This window comes from Miscanthus floridulus, chromosome 9 (assembly GCF_019320115.1).
Source record: "Miscanthus floridulus cultivar M001 chromosome 9, ASM1932011v1, whole genome shotgun sequence".
Classification (NCBI taxonomy): Eukaryota; Viridiplantae; Streptophyta; class Magnoliopsida; order Poales; family Poaceae; genus Miscanthus; species Miscanthus floridulus.
Window position 1 is genome coordinate 97,211,896 of NC_089588.1, and position 11,711 is coordinate 97,223,606.

At 43.6% G+C, this 11,711-nt stretch overlaps 1 long non-coding RNA gene across 1 annotated transcript; it reads right to left on the reverse strand.

Moving 5' to 3' along the window:
- Positions 1-785: 785 nt before the first annotated feature.
- LOC136483240 (uncharacterized) lies at positions 786-2,720 on the reverse strand. The gene is made up of 3 exons (XR_010765372.1): positions 2,593-2,720; positions 1,970-2,035; positions 786-921 (listed from the first exon to the last, which is right to left on the reverse strand). It is a non-coding gene; the product is annotated as an uncharacterized lncRNA (long non-coding RNA).
- Between the last annotated feature and the right edge of the window lie 8,991 nt (positions 2,721-11,711).

Consider the following 11,711-nt stretch of genomic DNA (forward strand, 5'->3'; position numbering starts at 1 on the left):
TAATCACATGAAATGCTGAGATGACCACATGTGATGATGATCAAGTGCTCAACATGGAAAAGAAGAAAGAGAAAAACAAAAAACCAAGAAGATCAAGGCAAGGGTATATGATAGGTTTTTGTTTTGGCACTTAAGACACCATAGAGGGTGTAAGTGCACTTAGGATCAATAGTTGTACTATAAAGAGGGGAAATATTTGGCTAAATAGTTTATCAAGTGCCACTAGGTGACATGATTCTTGCATATGCATTTAGGAACATAGTGTACTAACCTTGACCCTTGTAAAATGCTTTGAAAAATGCTAACACACGTGCACATACGTTCTACACTTTGTGGTTAGCAAGTTGGAAGCAAGCGTGAAGCGGTTGTGGACATAGAAAAAGAAAAAGAGGAGAAGGTCCACGACCGGACACTGGCTACGAGGTGACCGGACTCACCCTGGGCACGTCTGTTCATTTATAGGCGTGGTGCACTGTCTGGTCGAGACTAAGCAGAAGCGATTGGACGCTGGGACTAGGTGCACCGACGTGTCCAGTCAACCTTTAGCGGGCACGCGCAGAGAAGAAGAGAGAGGATCAGGCGCTGGGGCACGTCAGGTCGGTGTTGACTTGATGTGTCCGGTCAGTGTCACACCCAATTTTAAGGACAAAATCGAGTGCACATCATATGTATGCCAGGATCAATTATTCATACATATAACGATGTCATGATAGTATCACTGCATTGTTCGAAACTAAAACTTAAACTTCATTACAAAATGACCCGTGGGACTAAAAGAAAATTATATAAACTTTATTCAAACTCTAGTGGAAAGGACTCCATCCTCATAGGAATGTCAACCGGGGGCAGCACCAGCCTAGTACACGTCATCAGGGTCGAAGGCACCATCTTCAATGTACTCCTCTTCACCGTCTCCAGCGCCTAGGTGGGGTAGCAGGGGGACAAAGAGGAAGGGTGAGCACATCGAAATGTACTCCGCAAGTGTAGGAAAGTATGACATGTGGGCCAATATAAGGAAAGGCTAACAGGGTTTGACACAAGCACTTAAGCAACACACCTATTACCTTAAACCTGAAGCACCTATTTAACTAGGTGAGATCTTCCTTCACCTCGGAGAACTACTATAACCAACACTCGAATCCCATCCGAGCACCACACCTGGATTCCATCCAAGCAAACCAACACTTGGATTCCATCCAAGCCTCCCAACTGAACCAGAGCCATCTAATCAAGAAGAAGTCTAGGCTGCTCTTGACCGTGAGCACGGCTGATATATCAGTTTTACACTTTGCAGAGGTTGCACACTTTCACCACGAGTCATGTTTCCCCATCACGCTTCACACTACCTAGGTGCTCAGCGGGGTCACACTACAGGCCTTTACAAAGTCCCTCCAAGTCTATTTTACACCTTCACTAAGGTTTCTAACCGCTAACAGTGGGTACCAACACCACTACAGAAGCCCCCTCTTGTGCCACACAAACCGACCCGATGTAGCATAACTTGGAGAAAACTAGTTACTTGGCCAGGGCCAAAGCCATATAGCCCTCGAGGTTGCGCTGTTAAGCTAGGTTACTTGTCCATGAACCGGTCCTTAGAATCCAAGCAGGAACGAGCACAATCCATTCCACCAATTCCAACAATCCACCAGAAAACATTTACCCAAAATCTAGCACACACCTCCACCAAAACCAACCATCCTGCCGGATTCCTATTCACCATGTTGCTATAAACATTACCAACCCAAGTTGCATAAATCATTAATCAATATTTAATGATAACCTTTCCAACCCAAGACTGTAAGCTAAGCAAGACAGTTACCCAACCAACCCATGTTACAAGGATGATAACATCAAGTTCTAGTAAACCCTAACATAAGATTCAAATTATGACTCAGCATGCAACTAATGGTCTAACTAAACTAACTCAAAGTAAAACAAATGTAGGAGCAAGATGGTCAAGAACACTTGCCTTCGAACTGGTTCGGATCAAAGGTGTCGAATTCCTGGTCCTGGAAGTTCACGGTGTCGGCACCTTCTGCGCACAAACAACAAGCATGGGCCCACAAAACAATTAAATAACAGTACACCATAGCACATTAAAAGTTTATAAAACCTATACTAAACAGTAGTACTTGCCGCTACGATCGCGCGGATAAAAAGAACACGAAAAATGGAGTTGAAACGAAGAAGTTACGGCCTTCCAAAGACCAGGGACTAATCTGCAGAGAAATCAGGGACTAATCCGCAAAACCAGAAATATTTATTTGCAATCAGGTCCTTCTTCTTCCTTGATCGGGTACTGTAGCTGTTCGCGCTACAGTAGCGGCTGGGAGGCAGGCAGAAACGCGCAGGGGCAGGGCTTAGGGACTTGGATGCAGGGGAAACTGGGCGGCCGGCTGAGGGAAAAGGCAGGGCCGGACGGAGGGTTGGCTCGGCCGGCCAGAGAGTGGCGGCGGCGGCCAGCAGAACACAGAAAACAGAGATAGCCATGGTGATACTCGCCGGAGAACGAAGATGAGATGAGAAACGGGTCAAACGTTGATGGATTTGTGTAAAAGGATATACCACGGCGTAGAGAACAAAGAGATCTACCTCTGGGTGGTGGTGGTTGTCGCCAGAACGCGACGGTTTTCCCAAAAAAGCTCGCCGGAAGTTGACCGGAAACCTAGCCTCTTCCAAACTTCGGCGTCCGATCTAGAAGGCTACGAGTGGCGGCTGCGGAAACGGGTCGTACTTCTGAAACCCTTGCGTTGAGAGGAACACCGGCATATATATAGTCCTAGGGTTTGGAAAAGTTTCAGAATTTCTTAATTTCGGGATTTATTTCCTGTTTAAAAATAATTCTAGGAAATTCCTGAAATCATATTTAAGCCACGAAAAATCACAGAAATTAGAGAAAATTCTGAGAAAATTTTCGGAGGTAGATATGAACATGATGGATCAAAATATGGAGTTTGGATCTCATGAAAAGGTTATTGGAAGGTTTCAATAAAAAGATTAAGCTGTGGGAAAAAGGAATTTAATTCCTGGAAAAGCGAGAAAAATTCCCGGGAGACTCGAAACGACTCCTAAACATGTTTTGAAAGTTATCACATCATAAAACCAAGATGCAAATGGGACGAATGCAACAAAACAATTAAAGCCTATGTTGAATTGAGTTTTAATTGTAAATAGTTTTTCCTCCAACTACAAATTTGGTCATATCTCTACTTTAGTTCTATCCAAATTTAGAAACTTGCAAAAATTAAAAAGTTCGGGTGTTACAGTCAGTTATTTCCCGCTTCGGATCATCTTTGTCAGTGACCTGGCGCTCTATGTATGTGAGTCCCGTCATTCCAGCGTTGAGTCCAATCGTTACTTAACGTATCACGCGACTGAGAGATGACCGTTGAGATCGGGCAGCTCTGGTTCAAATGCGGGATGCGTTGCAGCCATCTGGTGACTGGACTCACCTGATCGGACGTAGGGTAGCGTCCAGTCACAGCGTCCGGTCAGGCCGTGGTAGAGCCAACGGCTCTATTTCATGAGGCTGTCTATAAATAGTGTTTGGCCAGCTTGGGGCTCACCCTCTTGGCACTTTGACATACTTGACATCCTTATGAGCATAAGCAAACACCTCCCACTCATCTCCATCATTGATTCATCATCATAGTGAGATTGGGAGTGATTCCAAGTGCATTTGGTTGAGTGATTGCATCTAGTGGCACTTGGGGATCGTTGTGCTGTGGATTTCTTGTTTCTCTTGGCGGTTGTCGCCACCTAGATGGCTTGGAGCTACAGAGGAGCTTCGGCACAAGTTGGTGATTGTCCATGACCGGCTCTAGTGATTGTGAGGGGTCTTGCACCTTCCCTGGCGAAGAGCCTCAAGATAGCTCTAGTAAATTGCTCGTGTCATTGAGTTACCTCACTTGTGGGTAGGTTCTTGCAACGCCTCTTGTGGTGGGCTAGGTGTGTGATACCTACTAGCCACCGAACCACCAAGTGTTGGTCGACATAACAGGGACTACGATGCCGACAAGCATGTGAACCTCAGGAGAAAACTTGGTTGTCTCTTGCCCTTTGGTATTCTCTTGGTGATTGAATTGGTATTCATCTTGTGATTGGTTCACTCCTCTACGTGGCGGTATAATCAGCCGACTCACTCATTTACATTTTCGCAAACTAGTTGTAGCAAGCTCTTCAGTGTAGCTAGAATTAAGAGCTTGCTTTATAGCTTAAGTTCATCTAGTGTAGCAAGTGTGAGAGCTCTTAGTGAGTAGTTGTAGGATCGAGATAGCGGACTAGAGGGGGGTGAATAGTCCTTTCTAAAATTAATCGCGTCGGCTAACCGAAATAAGTGTGAAATTAGAACTATCGGTCTAGCCAAGACTACACCCCTCTATATATGTTCACTAGCACATTCCAAAGATACTAATTATGCAACAAAGGTGCCGGGCTAGCTAGAGCTCACCTAACCAATTCTAGAAGCAAGGTCACACAAACCTATGCCACTAGTACTTTAAGCAATGAGGGAGCTCCTACACATGCTAGTAAGCAAAAGCACAAAGCCAACTAAGCTCACTAGCAATGCTCAATAACAAGGCAACCAATGCCAAATTAGAGAGCGCAAATACTTAGCTACACAAACTAAGCAATGTGACTAACAAGGTTACACAAACCAAATTAGCCACGCAAGGGAGCTACTTCTATGCTACACAAGCAAGAAGGTAATAAGTATGCTATACAAGCAAACTAATTACAAGAGCAACTACACAAGCACAATGTATATAAAGTAATTGCAAGCTTGTGTAATGAGGATGCAAACCAACGGGAAGAACAAGGTTGACACGATGATTTTTCTCCTAAGGTTCATGTGTTTGCCAACACGCTAGTCCCCGTTGTGTCGACCGCTCACTTGGTGGTTCGGCGGCTAATTGGCATCGCACGCCAAGCCCACACGTCGGGCACCGCAAGAACCTACCCTAAAAGTGAGGGTAGCTCAATGACACGCTTTACTAGAGTCGCTCTTCGTGGCTCCCACGGGGCGAGCACAATGCCCCTCACAAAGCACTTCTTCGAAGCACCGCACAAGCTTCTTGCGGGCTTCGACGGAGACCACCACCAAGCCATCTAGGAGGTGGCAACCTCCAAGAGTAACAAGCACCACCGGCTTGCAACTCGATCACCTAGTGCCACTCGATGCAATCTCACAATGCAATGCACTAGAATCACACTCACTCGCAATCAATTCGCACTCTTGCAAGCACAAGTGAGTTAGAGGGCATCCAAGCACTCCTACACAAGCCACATAGGCGTGAGGGTGCTAAGCTACCGGCCCAAGGCCGACCATGGCTTCTATTTATAACCCCACGAACAAATAGAGCCGTTACCCCTTCACTGGGCAATAGTCGGGACGACCAGACGCTCCGGTCTGATCGACCGGACGCTGGACCTTAGCGTCCGGTCACGCGATACTAGCCACGTGTCCCCTCCTTCAAATGCTGTTCATCCGATCTCAATGGTCATCTGATGACTGGATGCAGCAGCTACAACTGACCGGACGCAACAACCCCAGCGTCCGGTTGTTTCCAGTAAGGTACCGGACATGACTGGACGCGTCCGGTCGGTCATGATTGGACACAGCACTAGTGTTCGGTCACCTCTAGCAACACTGCTTTGCCTGCATCATCATACGTCACCTTGACCGGACGCACATAGCCAGCGTCTGGTCACTTCCAGCGCCAGCGTCTGGTCGAAGACCGACGCCGGCCCGCTGACTACCACTACTGACCGGACATAGGAACCCAGTGTCCGGTCACTACGTGACCAGTGTCCGGTCCACTATGTGAGACCCTATCTTTTTGGAACAGGGCGCCGGTGGCACCGTCGGACTGTCCGCACTCTACGGGCGAACACTCCACCAGTGGAGTTCCAAACCCTTGCTCCCAAACTTCACCACCCTTGATCAAATGTGCCAACCACCAAGTGTATCACCTTGTGCACATGTGTTAGCATATTTTCACAAACATTTTCAAGGGTGTTAGCACTCCACTTGCCACGCCACTCAATCCTAGCGATGATGCAAAGTTAGATCACTCGAGTGGCACTAGATGACCGATATGCAAACAAGTTTGCCCCTCTTGATAGTACAGCCATCTATCCTAGACACGGTCATCAACTTCTCTACACACCTATGACCAGTGAAATGAAATGCCCTAGGTTATACCTTTGCCTTGCGCATTCCATTCCATCTCCTCCAATGTTGATGCAACACATGCACCAACATGATCAACAATGATATGATCCACTTCATATCATCACATGATCATATTGGTTCATCGATCTTGACATCACTTGCTTTTCACCATTGCCTTCGTCCATCAGCGCCAAGTCTTGCTCAAGCTTCACTGCCACGTGGTCCATCACTCCAAAGCCTCTGACTTGCCCTTCACGCTTGCAACCGGTCCATCAAGCGAAGTCTTATCTTGATCTTCTCCACCTTGATCACATGACTCAATGTCATGTCTCATGTGCAATGAGCTCCTTCATCATCACATGTGTGAGCTTTGCAACATCTCCAAGCCATTTTCACCTTCATGGCATATGTTGCTCACACACATGTACCTGTGGACTAATCACCTGTGTATCTCACATAAACACAATTAGTCCACCTAAGTTGTCACTCAATTACCAAAACCAAACAAGGACCTTTCAATCTCCCCCTTTTTGGTAATTGATGACAACTCTACAAAGATATGGAAATTAAGCTCTTTTGGATTCATGTTGCTTGCCCAAGCAATTTTACCATGTGAAAATGATTTTGGACCAGTACCACAAACCCGAAATGGTAGTATTAGCTCTCCCTACATCTATGCTAGAGTGTTTGATTTGAAGGTCGCACATATGCATAGATTAAAATTGTGGAAGAGTAATTACTACAAAATGATGCTAAGGTATATAGAATAAACCTTTGAAGCGTGTACCAATCGGAGTTGCACCTTTAAGTTCATCCTTAGCACCATGGTTAGCTAGATATCACTTGGAAATAAAAGCACTAGATACCTTGTGAGATCAACATTAAAAGCAAGGTACTAGCATTACTTGAAAAGCATACCAAGTGTCTAGCTATCATCCTATGCATGCTAGTTATCAAATCATCATTCAAGTTTTACAACTAGCATACACCACACAAGCATGCATATTGAATTTGAAAGCTTATGCAATGCAAGCAAGCACATGAATATGCACATATCAAATGCAATCAATCAAAGTTCATGAGCTTGCTCCCCCTACTTGTGTGCTTCTCTTGTCCAAGAATTTTGATCCATCTCTTTTCTCCAATTTTACTCCCTCTTTGTCCATGTCCATGTCCAACCTCTATTTCTTTGAGCTTTTATATCTTATCTCTTCCCTTACACAATTTATCTCTCCCCCCTATAAAGGTTTTCATATCTTTGTACAATCTCTCCCCCTTTGTCATCAATTTCCATAAAAGGTGTGTTTCCCATTGATGCAAAGGTATGTATTTGGGGTTGATGGTTGAGGCTTGAATCTTGCTTTTTTTTATGGACATTACTTGATTGTTGGAATGACACCACTTGAAGATACCACTTGTAACTTGTACTACTTGTATCTTGTATAGGGCTTCTTGAGATACCACACATAGGATCTTTGATCTTGATATCAATTTGTGGTACACCTCCCCCTATGTGATAGCATAGGTCATCCATTTGATACATTTGAGATCTTGTAGGTGAGGGATGCATTCTTCATTTGATGATCACTTAAAGTTGAGGATCACTTGTGAAACCATCATCTTGTATGATTGATATCATGTGTAGATGTAATACCACTTGTATGTATGATACCATTTGAAATAATCTTCTAGTATGGAATCACTTGTTGGATTTGTCAATAAAAACCATTTCTTGAACATTTGCAATCTTTATGAGTACCATTTATGATCAAGTGCACTTTCTTGTTGTGGTTGGCTTGCTTTATCTTTTGATCTTTGCTTGCATAAGAGCATCAATTTGAGAATATCACTTGAAATATCATGACTAGCTCTCTTTTGGGTGTTGCTTGCTTTTCTTGATCAATCCTTTTCATTGCTTCAACTAAGCATCTCAAATGTTCCTCGGATCACCACTTCTATGTTAGCCTTCCAAGTACCACACTTGGTTCACCTACACATAGGCGGCAAGCCCCTACACTAGGGAGAAGTGACCTATCTCCAAGAACCATCCTTGACACTCACTTGAAATAACTTAATTGATTGATCCAAGTGATGGACTTAATTTGATGAGTAACCTTGATTCCTTCTTTAAGTCCTTTTCTTTCTACTTGTTTAAGTCCTTTTCTTTCTACCAAATGATTTCCAATAGTCACTAGAACTTAAACTTCAACTTCATCTTGAGTTTGATCTTGATCTTTCAATTTTGAGTACCGAATGTGTGCAAAGTACACTCCACAATCAAATATCCTTGTACTCTTTGCTTGTCATGCTTCTAGATCATCTCAAAACCAAACTTAGGTGCCTCAATTACTTATAAACATGTTTCCAACTTGAGGACCTTTCAATTAAAGTGACTCTAGATCAATCCAACTAGCAAGCTTCAACTTCAATTATTTGCAAGTCATCAAATATATCCAATGAATTACCAACAACTTGAATTATAGCACTTGTATGTTGATAGCACTTTGGACTTCACTCAATTTTCTCTTGGCATTGGGTTCGGATGTGCACTAAGCTTCATAACTTGATTCAACATATGATGAACAATGTGAGATCAATTGAATCAAGTCTCCAATGCCGATGGTACCTACAAACAATCATCCACTTTTTAATGGTACCCAAACAAGTTTGGGTCCTCTCAAGTTAGGAGCAACATATTTAGGCATAGCCTTAGTATAAATAGTGGGATGTTTTGCAATTGCAACCAATGAGGTACCATTGCCATCCTTTCTAAGCACATTATTATCAACAATTGAAATAGGCTTAGAAATGTCACCTAGGGGACATGAATGTGCCATGTGTCCCCTTTCCTGGCATGAGTAGCACTTTCTATTTGCTTGAGCCTTCTCTTCTTTGCTCATGTGGTGCTTCTCATTGCCTTGCCTCTCATGGATTGCTTGAGCCTTCTTCTCAAGCTTGGTAGGACACTTAGAGGCAAAGTGTCCCACACTTCCACACTTGAAGCACTTGATGTGAGCATGATCTTTCTTCTCATCTTCATTCTTGCTCATCATCTTGGCATCTTGAGTTTGCATTGGATGCCTTGCCTTTCCACCCTTCTTGTTTTCTTTTTCTTTATCATCAAATCACCACCATCTTCATAGTTGATCTTGATTTGAACTTGGGGTGTCTTCTCTTGCTCAACTTGTGGCTTTGGTTGAGGCTTCACTTGTTGCTTCACCAATTGCTTGGTTGGGCACATTGAGGTAAGATGACCCCAAGTGCGGGACTTGAAGCATTTAACATGCCTTAGACTCTCTTCTTCTTTCTTCAACTTGAGCTTTTCTTCATTGGGGCAACCCTTTGCAAGATGTCCCACTTCATGGCACTTGAAGCACATGAAATGAGAGAGCTTCTCTTGTTCTTGCTTCTTCATCTCTCTTTCATATCTTCTCTTGCCCCATCTTTTACCCTTGATCTTGCTCTTGTTGAAGCCAATGCCACTTATGTCATTGCGGCTTTCTTGATGATTGACTTTGCTAGTCTTGAAGCCGACTCCACTCTTGTCACCAAAGTTTCTTTGAGTCTTCAACATATGCTCAAAGGTAACTTGAGAGTTGTAGCACCTCTCTAACTTGTTGCTCAATTTCTTCACTTGTTCATTGAGCTCATTGTTCTCCTTCAAAAGGTTAGTCTCACAAGACATAGAAGTAGAACAAGCATCTATATGTGAAGAGCATGGCATATCTAATAAATCATCATAAGAGGTGGATACATGCTTCTTGCCTACATCACAAGGGTTAGCAATAATATGTGATTGATCAATTGACCCATGTGATGAACTCTCATTATTTTTAAGTTTCTTGGTAAACATTTTAATGAGAGAAGCATGTTGTTCTAATAATTCATCATGAGATGCAAGTAGTGTCTCATGATTCAATTTAAGCTCATCATGTGAAGATTTATAAGCATCAAGTAAGTCTTTATGTTCTTCACAAGAGTTCTTTAGAAATGAGTTTTCATTTTCTAATTTCAATGTTTTAGCTTTCTCATTTTCTAAAGACATGGTCATGCTAGCAAGTCTATTAACAAGCTCATCATATGAATCAACATGATCAACCACATTATCATTTGATACCTTGGTGTCACCTTGTGACATGAGACAATGTGGTGTGGTTGGAGTGCATGTAGTAGCATCTTCATCATGGCTTGAGCATGAACCATCATTACCATCAAGTGTGCATGGGGTAGCATCACCACTTGCAACACTTGTGGCATCATCATCAACCTTGTCAAGTGAACTTGTAGTTGATCGATCATCATCATCGTCACTTGACCATGAGGTGGAGCAATCTTCCACAATCACCAAATTGTGGTTATGCTCAACACACTCATGCACCTCCTTCTTGGGCTCATCCTCCTTCTTGAATTTGCCATCATCCCATGTGGAGGAATCACCGAAGGTTTCCTTGATGGACTCCCATATCTCACGAGCGGTTCCCTTGATGTTTACTTGTTTTATCAAATCAAAGCTTAAAGCATCCATTAGAAAACAACAAGCATGTGCATCAAATTCATAGAGAACTCTTTGAGCTTTGGTGCGATTTCTATGGTCCAAGACATGGGTGAGACCACTTGTGACAACCCACCAAAATTTAGGTCCCTTTGCACGAAAATCATCAAGCATGTGATTTTTCCAAAGTGCAAAGTTTGTGCCATCAAAAATGTGTGCCTCACAAACATCAAGCCCATTAGACGCCATCCTCTCGGGTCGGTGAAGACCACAAATGAGAGACCGGGCTCCGATACCACTTGTGGGATCGAGATGGCGGACAAGAGGGGGGTGAATAGTCCTTTCTAAAATTAATCGCGTCGGCTAACCGAAATAAGTGCGGAATTAGAACTATCGGTCTAGCCAAGACTACACCCCTCTATATATGTTCACTAGCACATTCCAAAGATACTAATTATGCAACAAAGGTGCCGGGCTAGCTAGAGCTCACCTAACCAATTCTAGAAGCAAGGTCACACAAACCTATGCCACTAGTACTTTAAGCAATGAGGGAGCTCCTACACATGCTAGTAAGCAAAAGCACAAAGCCAACTAAGCTCACTAGCAATGCTCAATAACAAGGCAACCAATGCCAAATTAGAGAGCGCAAATACTTAGCTACACAAACTAAGCAATGTGACTAACAAGGTTACACAAACCAAATTAGCCACGCAAGGGAGCTACTTCTATGCTACACAAGCAAGAAGGTAATAAGTATGCTACACAAGCAAACTAATTACAAGAGCAACTACACAAGCACAATGTATATAAAGTAATTGCAAGCTTGTGTAACGAGGATGCAAACCAATGGGAAGAACAAGGTTGACATGATGATTTTTCTCCTGAGGTTCACGTGTTTGCCAATACGCTAGTCCCCGTTGTGTCGACCGCTCACTTGGTGGTTCGGCGGCTAATTGGCATCGCCCGCCAAGCCCACACGTCGGGCACCGCAAGAACCTACCCCGAAAGTGAGGGTAGCTCAATGACACGCTTTACTAGAGTTGC